Source organism: Odontomachus brunneus, unplaced genomic scaffold (genome assembly GCF_010583005.1).
Source record: "Odontomachus brunneus isolate Ranch 3 - 2012 unplaced genomic scaffold, Obru_v1 Obru_scaffold_028, whole genome shotgun sequence".
Lineage (NCBI taxonomy): Eukaryota > Metazoa > Arthropoda > Insecta > Hymenoptera > Formicidae > Odontomachus > Odontomachus brunneus.
The window spans coordinates 2,612,754-2,623,646 of record NW_022639478.1 but is presented as its reverse complement, the minus strand read 5'-3'; positions in this window follow the sequence as shown (position 1 = coordinate 2,623,646).

Genomic DNA, 10,893 nt, shown 5'->3' with positions numbered 1-10,893 from the left:
CCACTAGATTGTAGTTATCGGAGTCCTTTTTAAGTCAACTAGATTTCTGGTTAACTTGGCAACTTCTGGTTAAACAGAAATCTTATTAATCCTCGGAATAGACTCATGAGTCAAATGTGTCCAAGCGATTTCAACTACGTGAGATTTTCCGAAAGTCTGCTCACTTTAAGCGACGGGTCCCTAGTGGGAAAAAAGTTTGTGATGAGGAGGCCCATAGGTAAACTCAGTAGGATCGGTTAGTTCCTGCTCATCTATTCAAGTCAGCGGCGGACATTAACCAATAAGCTGGTTTTCATTTACGAATTTTGAAAAACTGTTTTGTATAAGTATTCATGTTTTTGGTAAAAAATAAATATGTTTTGAAAATTTGAGTAACTGAAGCTGTCATTTTTATCAAAATTTTTCGTGTAAATTATTTTTAAGCTCATGTCAAATATAAAATATTTTTTTTTATTTACAAAATGCTTAAATTTATATTTATATTTTATGATATATTTCGTAAAAGCCCAAAAAATATACGTATTATTTTTTCTAATTTTAATACGTCTTTAATCTCCTATAATAAACTCTGTTTTCGTGCATTCTAATAATTACCTTTTTTTTTAGTGACAATTATTCCATAATTTTTTTTTTTTTTTTTTTAATTCAAATATAGGACATAATAGAGCTGAGTCTGATTTATGTTGACGGGAAATAACAGTCCGTTTTGAGGGTTAATTTGATTAGAATTCTGCTCAGTTCAATCAGAATTTCTTATTCGTTCATTTTTCACCAGACATAATCCATTTAACTTTTTTCTCTCAGTGTGTATATACAGAGTGTCTCAGACCTTCATAATGACCCTTTGTGAGAACGTAGAACAGATTGAGGTGAGTAAGAAAGTCTTGTGCCGTTTTCGCGGTTATTGCGATATTCGCGATAATAGTCGAGATATTAATTAAAAAAGATTGATGAATGATCAATATGGTAGGTAAGCTGCAGTGGCGCCGTTTGCCGTTGTATACTTATATATTAAGTCAAACTGAACAAAAAAGTCCTTTACCATTTTATAAATGACTACATAGATTTTTAGATATTAATTAAAAAAGATTGATGAATGATCAATATGGTAGGTAAGCTGCAGTGGCGCCGTTTGCCGTTGTATACTTATATATTAAGTCAAACTGAACAAAAAAGTCCTTTACCATTTTATAAATGACTACATAGATTTTTAGATATTAATTAAAAAAAAATTTTTGCTTTATGGTATACAATCATATATGTAACAATTTTCTTTAATATTTAAAAATTTATGTGGTCATTTGCAAAATGGTAGAGGACTTTTTTGTTCAGTTTGACTTAATATATAAGTATACAACGGTAGACAGCGTCACTGCAGCTCATCTACCATATCGCGCGTGATCATTCACCAATTTTTTTAAATTAATATCTCGACTATTATTGTAAATATTGCAAAACAGCACGGGACAAAGGGTTATCATGGAGGTCTGAGACACCCTGTATATTTTGAGTATTGCTACAAATTATGGAGTTTCTACCACTGTATTTCCAAAACAAAACAGTTAATAATTCTGAAATTCTTGTTCAAGATTTTTTAAAATGATATACTTTATCCATTACGCATGAATTTTTTTACTTCTTAATATTTCAAATCCTTTTTTTTTTTTTTTTTTATAAATAGATCCGCACAATCGAGTCTAAGCATTCTCCCTCAAATGTCTATTATAATACATCTTCTTAGATCTGTAACATTAATTTACACACAAAAATGAACTTTGGCGAAAAAATTTACATGTGAATATTGTATGTAAGTAATATTATGTCTCCAATTTTCTGCCACTTTTAACATATTGTATTCTCCTTACGACTTTCTTAAGCGCTCGCGCCGAGGCGCGGCTATTACTCGAGTTGTGAGGAATCGATAGTCGGGGCAGTGGAACTTCTGAGAATTTTCTCTACTGAATATAATTCTTTCATTATATAACGCGTTATCCTGGGAATGCTTACACAACACCTCTGCGGCGGTATGGAATCTACACTACAAAAATTATTTTTGTATCTGGAACTAAAATTTTTGATACGAAATATTACCATATTTTTTATATGGTAATGTGTCAAGCAGGATGTATTAGTGAGAAAGCAGAACGCACAAACGGCAATTAAATGCAGAGAACGGACTGTAAGAGTTTAATCGCGGTTTGGTGCAACTGTCAAGTATATATTATATCACAGGACCCAAGTCGAAATTTTGATCCTACTTTCAGCCTTATTATGCCATTCAACACCATGTTTTGATATTCTGGAACCTACACCAACCTCTTTTGATTCTATTTAACCTACTTGTGTTGAAATTTTGATCCTACTTTCAGCGTTACTAGATTCTATTCAGCATCTATTTTAATATTCTGAAACATGTAATATAATTTATTTTGACGCTAATGAAAGTGAAAAGGGAAATTTCGGATATTATCAAAGTCAAAGTGGAAGTAAATTATATCGTTAGAATTAAACCTACTTTGCTAACTTAACTTTTACTGCGTTGTGGAATTCAAAGTTTAACACAGGGCTGACATTTCGATTCGGGGAGGATCACGTTGTTTGTTACAAGTAATCCTCCTGTGAAATAATATATATAATTAGCAGTTACACCAAAGGACCGCGATTAGGTTTCGTTTTCTATGCACTTTAGATTGTCTCTAAAAAGGCCTTCATATATTTACTCTGACAATTAAGTATTTTGGCTGCAATTACCAAACATTTGGTTTGTTTGGATGCTGTTTTAACCAAATTTTCGTCTGGTATGTACTAGATTTTCGTCTCGACAGCAACATCCTTTTTCCAACGTATATCTTTCGTTCTCATTTTCTCCAAGTGCGAATCGGATTGGTGCGACAGGACGCCTTGATGTGCGCTCCGGCGTTGACGTGTAATTACAGGGACGGAGGGTAAATTAGTCTCGTACAAGATGTCCATAAACATAGCGTTAAGGACGAGTAAACGGGCTGCAGCCAAAGAGGGAGGAGGCAGCAGCGCTCGGCTAGCAATAACATTAATCGGGCCTCGTGCGCGCACGCGTTCTATGCGCATCGACCGGCGGCGGGTATTGACTAAGGCGTACGCACGTTCGTACACACGTGCGGCAATTAATTGTTTGCTAATCGTTACACGCGCGCTGAGAGGCCCGGTTCGAGCGATCCGGCGCGAATCCGTCGCCGTAGTCGTCGTCGTTGAAGAGCCGCGAGCATAATTAGCCTCAGCCACGAAACGCCTCGCCGCGCCCGCGAAGAGGACCTACGGCGATAATGATATCCGCGATAATAAGGTTAATCCCCGTTATTATAGTGTGTCGGCCGTCATTAATGTCGGCCGGCGCAGCGTGTATCGGTAAATCGCGGCAAATAGGGTAACCCGTTTTCAAGACAACCGTCGGACAACCGTTACCGCGCGCGCGCGCGTGCACGCACGAGTCGACGCCGCCGTTAATCTCCCGCGCCTCGCGAACCTCTCCGCAGAGAGAACGTTAATGTGTCTAGGCGGACGATAATCCGAAAATAAAATCCCACAGCGCGTGACAAAAAAGGCTCTCGAGTATATCGCGCATCGGCGTAGGAGGCGTACCGAAGTCGTCGCGTTGACGGATGTCCTCCTCGTTTCTTTCCAGCAGTGTGCTCGTTATTAGCGTCGATCTGTCCTTAATGACATCGGAAGCGAGAGAACGCTTCCTTAAATGTTAAAATTCTTACGAAATACATTGAAATAAAAAAGATATACCCGTGTAAAGCGTAAACTTGTAATTGATCGAGCAGATCCGCAAAATAGTTGGAACACTTCCCTTTTGTCCTAACAATCAATAATTCACCGTTTAGATAAACGCGATAGAATCATGCGAAGAGATAGGTTAAAACAGATATATTGTATGTCACGATAATCAATGGCAAATTACTCGCTTCTGACGTCACTAAGGCTGATCAGTCACTGAGGCCATATAAAATTGATGACATCAAAAGCGAATAAAACAAAAATTCCTGCGAACCACAGCTAAATAAAAAATACACGTTTAAAATAGCATTTGCAATCTGTTCTATATTCTATCTGTGAAATGCTCCGGATATGTGACATTTAAAAATTGATCAATTGGGTCGAAGACCTTTTCGTCGGAGTGTGATTTCGACGAAGAGATGATCTTTGAGTACCGCGATTTTATACACAGAGGATTTCTGGCGAAGATATATAATGAACATATAATGTTTATCGACTTTTTGGAACACAGTGGTTTCACCTTGAGACCACCTATTAGAACCAAATCGTAGCTTCAGGCATAGTGATCTCGCAACAAAACCACTGCACAGCCTGTGCATGATGCACTCTATCGTTTTTTTGTGTTGTTTTTTGCATTTACTCCAGGTTGGGCGCGGTTTTTGTAAAAATAGAAAAAATGTTTATTCTATTTAAATAAAAAAAAAAAAAAATTAGATGGAAATATGTAATCAATACTCATAGCAAATAAATATTTTTCATTTCTTAGATATTTTTTCTCTCAGTGTAGAAACATAGTAAAATTAAAAAGAATATTTTTATATGAAAGAAACTATATATATAAATAAATATAAATATAAACATATATATATATATATATATATCAACAGCAATAAACGAATAGTTTGATTTGATATATTTTGTAAATTTACTATACCTACGAGAAAATATCAAAGAAATACAGAAAAACAGAATTTATATGTATATAAATCCTGTTCTATATATATATATATATATATATATATATATATATATATATATATATATATATATATATATATATATATATATATATATATATATATATATATATATATATATATATATATATATATATATATATATATATATATATATATATATATATATATATATAAATAGAAAATAATAAAAGAAATAAAGGAGAACAGAATATATATATATATATCCTGTTCTCCTTTATTTCTTTGACATTTTCTCGTAGGTATAGTAAATTTATTTTTAAATTTTAATATTAGCAAAAACACAAATATACAAAATAAATCAAACTATTCGCAGTAAACACAAAGTATCATCGATGTTACAATGTCAGCTCAATCATATGGTATATTACGTAACTGTTACATAACATACCATATAATTGAGCTGACATTGTAATATGGATGATACTTCGTGTTTACTGGGTTTGCTCATTGCTGTCATATATAACATAAATTTTAGCTTCATTTTAGTATGAGTATATCCCAGTCGCGCGATACAGATTTTGTAAACTGCATTATTAGTATATTATATTTCTCAACAAAAATTTCCGATGTGTGAACACGAGATTGTGCGTCTGTTTTTTTTCGGATTATTGTAAATAATTCTTACAATTTTTCTCTCCGGGATTCTCTGGACTTGCGAAGATTTCCCAGGATATGGCATAATCTCGCCTTAAGTGCAACGGCGATGGTTTCCTCGCTATAACTGTTTCTCTCGCGGGGACTCGGGCCGTAATCGCGTTACGTCGTCGTCCTCCTCGTCGTCGTCCTCCTCGTCGTCGTTGTACGTTGAAGCGCGGGCGTTTATGAGTCCGGGTCGCGCGGGAGTACGAAATGCGCACGGAACTGCGGCCGAAATTTACGAGCGATAGTTTTCCCCGGTCTCTCTTTTTATCGCACGCGAGCGCTTGGCAAAAACCGGAGCCGCGCGCGCTGAGGAAACGAGAGCGAATACGGTAATGGATTCGCGCGTTCGCCCGACGGTAGTGGGCCACGACGATACCGGTATACTTGCATCGATGGACGGAATAACGAGTATGATAAATCGTTTCCGGTGGAGACGTGAGCGCGAGGACCGCGCCTGGTAACAGCGGAAACGCTAAGTCCTTCTCTAAGATGACGGAAGACAGAGAGAGAGATAGAGACAGACACACAAAGAGAGAGAGAGAAAGAGAGAGAGAGAGAGAGAGAGAGAGAGGGAGAGAGGGGACAGGTAGGGGAAGGGAGAGGCGGATGGACAGAGGTTATCCGAGAGAAGGATATCGCGAGGCGGAATTAAAGGACGACAGGATGCGAGTAAGTAAGAACGGTCGGTCTGGCCGATCGTGACAGCCGGAAATAATGGTCGTAGGAAAGTGGCTCGTCGACGAAGGGCGGATGTTCCCGTCGTGCGCACGTCCGAATGAATTCACGTGGAATTACGGTGTGACGAATTTTCAGCCTTACCGTCGTGGTCCATGCGAGAGATTTATCCGGGGAAGTTCGTCGTTTCCGCGCGAGCGCGAATGCACGGGACACGCGGTACGCCAGCGCGATCGTTTGCGTCCCGCCGCGTCATCGCTCTCGAGGGTCACGAAGGAGAGATGCCGTTCGCTGCGAAAACCGTCGAGGCATCAAGGCGTTTATTCGCTCAAGTCGAAATGCTTGGGTTCTTTGAGCACCTGAAAATATATATCTGGCGAATAAACTTTTTAAGGGTAGATTCTGGTTTAGATTGCCGAAAAATTTATGAATTGGTCTTTATAAACTTTTTTTTTTGAAGAAATGAATGAATATATCAATATAGCAGTTTGACTGTACTACTTATTTTTATTTTAAGTGCAAAACAATTATTAGAAAAGAGATTAAAATTTCATCCAGGTTTTTGTGCTGGCCGCAATGTCATCTTTAACTAGTGGACAATATTACTTGTCTTTTAATAATCCCAAACAAATCAGAAAATATAAAAATTATATTTAGAGTTGGAGGATGAATCTAAATTCTTTGGGAAATTTCCAAAATTAATATTTCTTCCAAGTCTCTAAATGTAACGAAGAGAAAGAGAGAGAGAGAGAGGGGGGGAGGAAGAAATGGTTTGTAACTTCCAAGTGTTGCCATTTTGTTAAATTTCGACTTTCTGCATATGAAAAAGATTTATCAACAAATTTAATAGCTTTTTTATTTTCTGATCCCATTGATTTTAAATTAATACATGAGCTGTAATGTTGCCCACTAATTAGAAGTGTCCGACGACAATGCGTCTAGTACAACATATCTATGCGGAATTTCAATTTTTTAAAAATAATTTTTATACTTAAAACAATGATAAATAGTATAGTCAAACTTCTGTATTGATGTCCTTATTTATTTCTTTGAACAAAATTCATAAAAATCTTTTATATTTTGGTTTGCTGAAGCAGAACCTGCCTTTTTAAGGACTCTGCACAGAAAAGAAAATTTCACTCCCGCAGTTAATCATGATTTGTTGAAAGTATATTTGTTGTTGTTGTTGTGATTAAGAATTTGCTGCTGTAGCCAAAATTTTCGCTATTCGCAACTACATTGTACATTTGTATGTATCCATATGTTATAACTAAATTTAGTCACCATGCACAGTTTCTTGCTGCTGCAGCTAACTTTTCTTCCCATGTGGATAGTTCGCAGGCATTAATTAAAAAAGTTATTTTAGTATTTGTTCGCAAAGAAATTACAAGACCCATTTAATAAGTTACAGTTAGTAAATTACAAAACCCAGTTTCGAACTTTTCAGTATTCGTGGCGTGCGTGATATAACTGCTTGTAGTGATTTGACACAAAAAGGCAAGCAAGATTCTTATTTTAAATGAGCGTGGCTAACGTCTGAGTCAAGTCGCTGGACTGAATTTCACAAAATGGCGGGATCAGAGAGCAAATTGCGTCTCGGCGGTTGTTAATGCGACCCAATGTTAATGCGATTAATTAAGGACGACGTTCACGTAAGGACGCCGGCGGCGACCGGTATCGATCTCCGGTACGATTAACCGCAGCGCGATCGAGAGATAGTCCGTTATGCGTCCCCGTGAAATTAATTTCATCGCGGGTCGCGCGAAAACGGCCGAAACGGGCGGGAAAGCATCAACGTACGCACGGTGCGAGTACATGGCGCGCGACATTTCTCGCACAGCACGTCGCACGCACGGCCTTGGAAGAAACGCAACCATCGCGATTCGAGGTCGCTCTCTCTCTTTCTCGCTCTCTCTCCTTGTTTCTCTTTCTGTAAGTATCGATTACACACCGGTGCGTCGTATAATTACGGCGACATGGCATTACGCAATTTTCCAATTACGGCGAGCAGCTTTCCAGCCGCGGGCGAGGCGATCGCCTCCTCCTTGTCATCGTCGTTTGTCGTTGTCGATATTCGACGAAGAAGAAGCGAACGCGACGCGTATAGCGCCGCCTCTCTCGCTGCCTTTGTCGTCTCTCGTCGGACTAAGGCGGCAGGAGGGACAGAGAAGGAGGAAGGGCAACGGCGGCGGAGGCAGCAGCCAGCAGCAGCAGCTAGGAAGTCGTGCGACATGGTAACAGTATATGTATGTGTATATATATGTGTATATATATATACACATTCATCGGGTAAATTACACCTGCGCCGACAACGCGTCTGGACGCAACACACGGGCCGCTTTGACCCCCGGGGGCATCGTAACAACCGCCGCCACCGTCGCCTCCGCCGCGTTGCGCCAGTTCCAGAACGGCGGTTTCGCCGACAGCCGGACGTACGCGTACCGGAGGTGCCCCCGAAAATGGCCAAAAGCGAGACAACGCGGGTACCGGGACGGAGGGGACGGGGGGGATAGGGACAGGGCCGGCGAGCTTTGCGGAGAGGCGGTCCACCTTCTCCTCCATTGTGTCCCGCTCTGTTCCCATTGCATCGCAATTACCGTACGCACGCATCTCTCTCATTCCCGCTATCCACCCACCCTTGGATTCTCTCTCTCTCTCTCTCTCTCGCACTGTACAGTTCGTAATAAATATTTGCCGCTCCCTGTCCCTCTTCTCTCTCTTCCCTTCCTTCCTTTGAGTTTTGTCTCTCTTCCTCTACCTTTTATTTCTATTCTCTTTTTCTTTCTCTTCTCTTTCTCTCTCTTTCTCTCTCTTTCTCTCACACACACACACACATACTCACTATATCAGTCCCTTCGGTGCACTGGGCGAGCACGATATATTTTCGCGATGCATAATATTACCGCGTCCGCTGCTGCATCCATGTCATTGTTCGCGGTCGCGGTGCATGACGGCCGCTGTACACGCGTGCGTATGCGTTGCCGAGGCCTCCGCCGCGGCCAGTCGTCAACCGGGAGTCCGTTACCGTTCCGTGCAATTCGAGAAACGCGCTTCGGTCGGCCTCTTGGTGCCCTGCTCGGCCAGGAGGAAACGAGCGTAAATAGACAGGTATATGTAAATTTGGCAGCGCCTATACCAGCTGATTTTTGTAAAGCTTGCGTCCATTACGAGTGATTTGTGTGGCACTCATCACACATAATGACGAAGTGAAAATACGAAAAAATAAAGATGATCAAAATGCACTCAAAATAATATGCCATGTAAAATGCAATACGAACATCTAAGTGTAGCTTTTAGTAAATTTGTTGTTGCATCAGTATAACAAAAAATTTATATTATTTTGCATGATGTAATTTTAATGATTCTTTCAGCGTGACTTAATTCCCATCATCGATTGTCTTACGTCGTAAATATAATCATGAATACTCAAAACATGTTTCGCTGATCCAGATAGAATTCTAAATGTCACAGTTAAAACTTATCACTGTTTTTTCGTATTTGCTAGAAAATCATTTGTGGTAATAGTAGAATTTGCAGTAGCGGCATTCTTGCAGTATCTCCAGCAGCATTCGAGCAATACTCGTATCTGCAGGTATATTTAGGTCCCCGTTACCAATTATTAATCTGACCTTAATCTGGATGAGCGCCATAGAGAGACAATCTTGCTAAATTTTACGAATAGCTCAGATATAAATTCTGTCTTTGTACTGATATAAATTCTGTCATTGGTACTGATTAGATTTATCCATCTTAGCTAATTTCTCGTATTTACATCATTTTTGCTTTGGAAGACCATTTTTTTAGTGAAAATTTATTTACGAGACGGCAGCCGTCGATCATGATCTTCGTTGGGGTTCTTTGTACGTTCTTCCCGGAGTACAGCCAAGTAGCCTTTGTTACCTGACTTGATGGATCAAGTAACATTCGATGTCTGCATTTCGCATTTTACTAGCGCGAAGTGAGAATCGCGAGAGGAAACTCGTGTCGTCGGAGCAAATTGGACTTGTCTTTGTCTTTTATACTGGCGTAGAGTGCAATAATTTCTTTCTGTCTCTTCTTGAGACTACACACGAATCGTATTTTCTTTCCGCTTGCGAAATATCGGTGTTATAAGTCGAATTAATATCGGATGGGAGCAGACGCGCGTCGCAGAGCCGCGAGAAAATCGCGAGAAAATTCGCGTCGGCGGAGCCAATCGAATTCCGGCGATGCGATCTGCGCGAATATTCCCAGCTCCTTCGCGTTACTCGGGGGTTGCGTTCCTTTGGCGAATGTGCGACAGATACCTATCGCACGGGGGTGGCTGCGGCGGCGGCGGCGGTGGCGGCGGCAGCAGCAGCGTGCGCGCCGTCGATCGATTCTCTCGCGGCGCGATAGCTGAAGAGAGCCCCGGTAACGGATATATACCGGGTTGCCTCCCGGCATAACCGCGAAAGAGGAAGCACGAAGAAAATAGATGGAAGAGATTTTATTGCGCCGTATCATAGTAATACTGACGGAAAGAGAGAAATGGCCGAGCGTTGGTGGCGAAGGGCGAACGAGCGAACGAACGAAAGGGAGGCAGGAAGGAAGGAAGGAAGGAGGACCACGCTCTCTCGCAGTAGTAGAAGTCAGAGACGTAGTCAGACAGGGCGCGAGGGCGCGTTTCGCGCTCCTTAATCGTCCGTAACTTCATAGGCCTCTTTTGTTGTCGCGTAAATAAAGAGCGACGTAGATAAGAGTGAAACGTCAAAATTGCGAGTATAAATGTGTCCGCGTAGAATAGGAGTGTTCTTCTCGGGGACTCTTTGTTTCAAGTTCACTTGAAGTTCAGTCG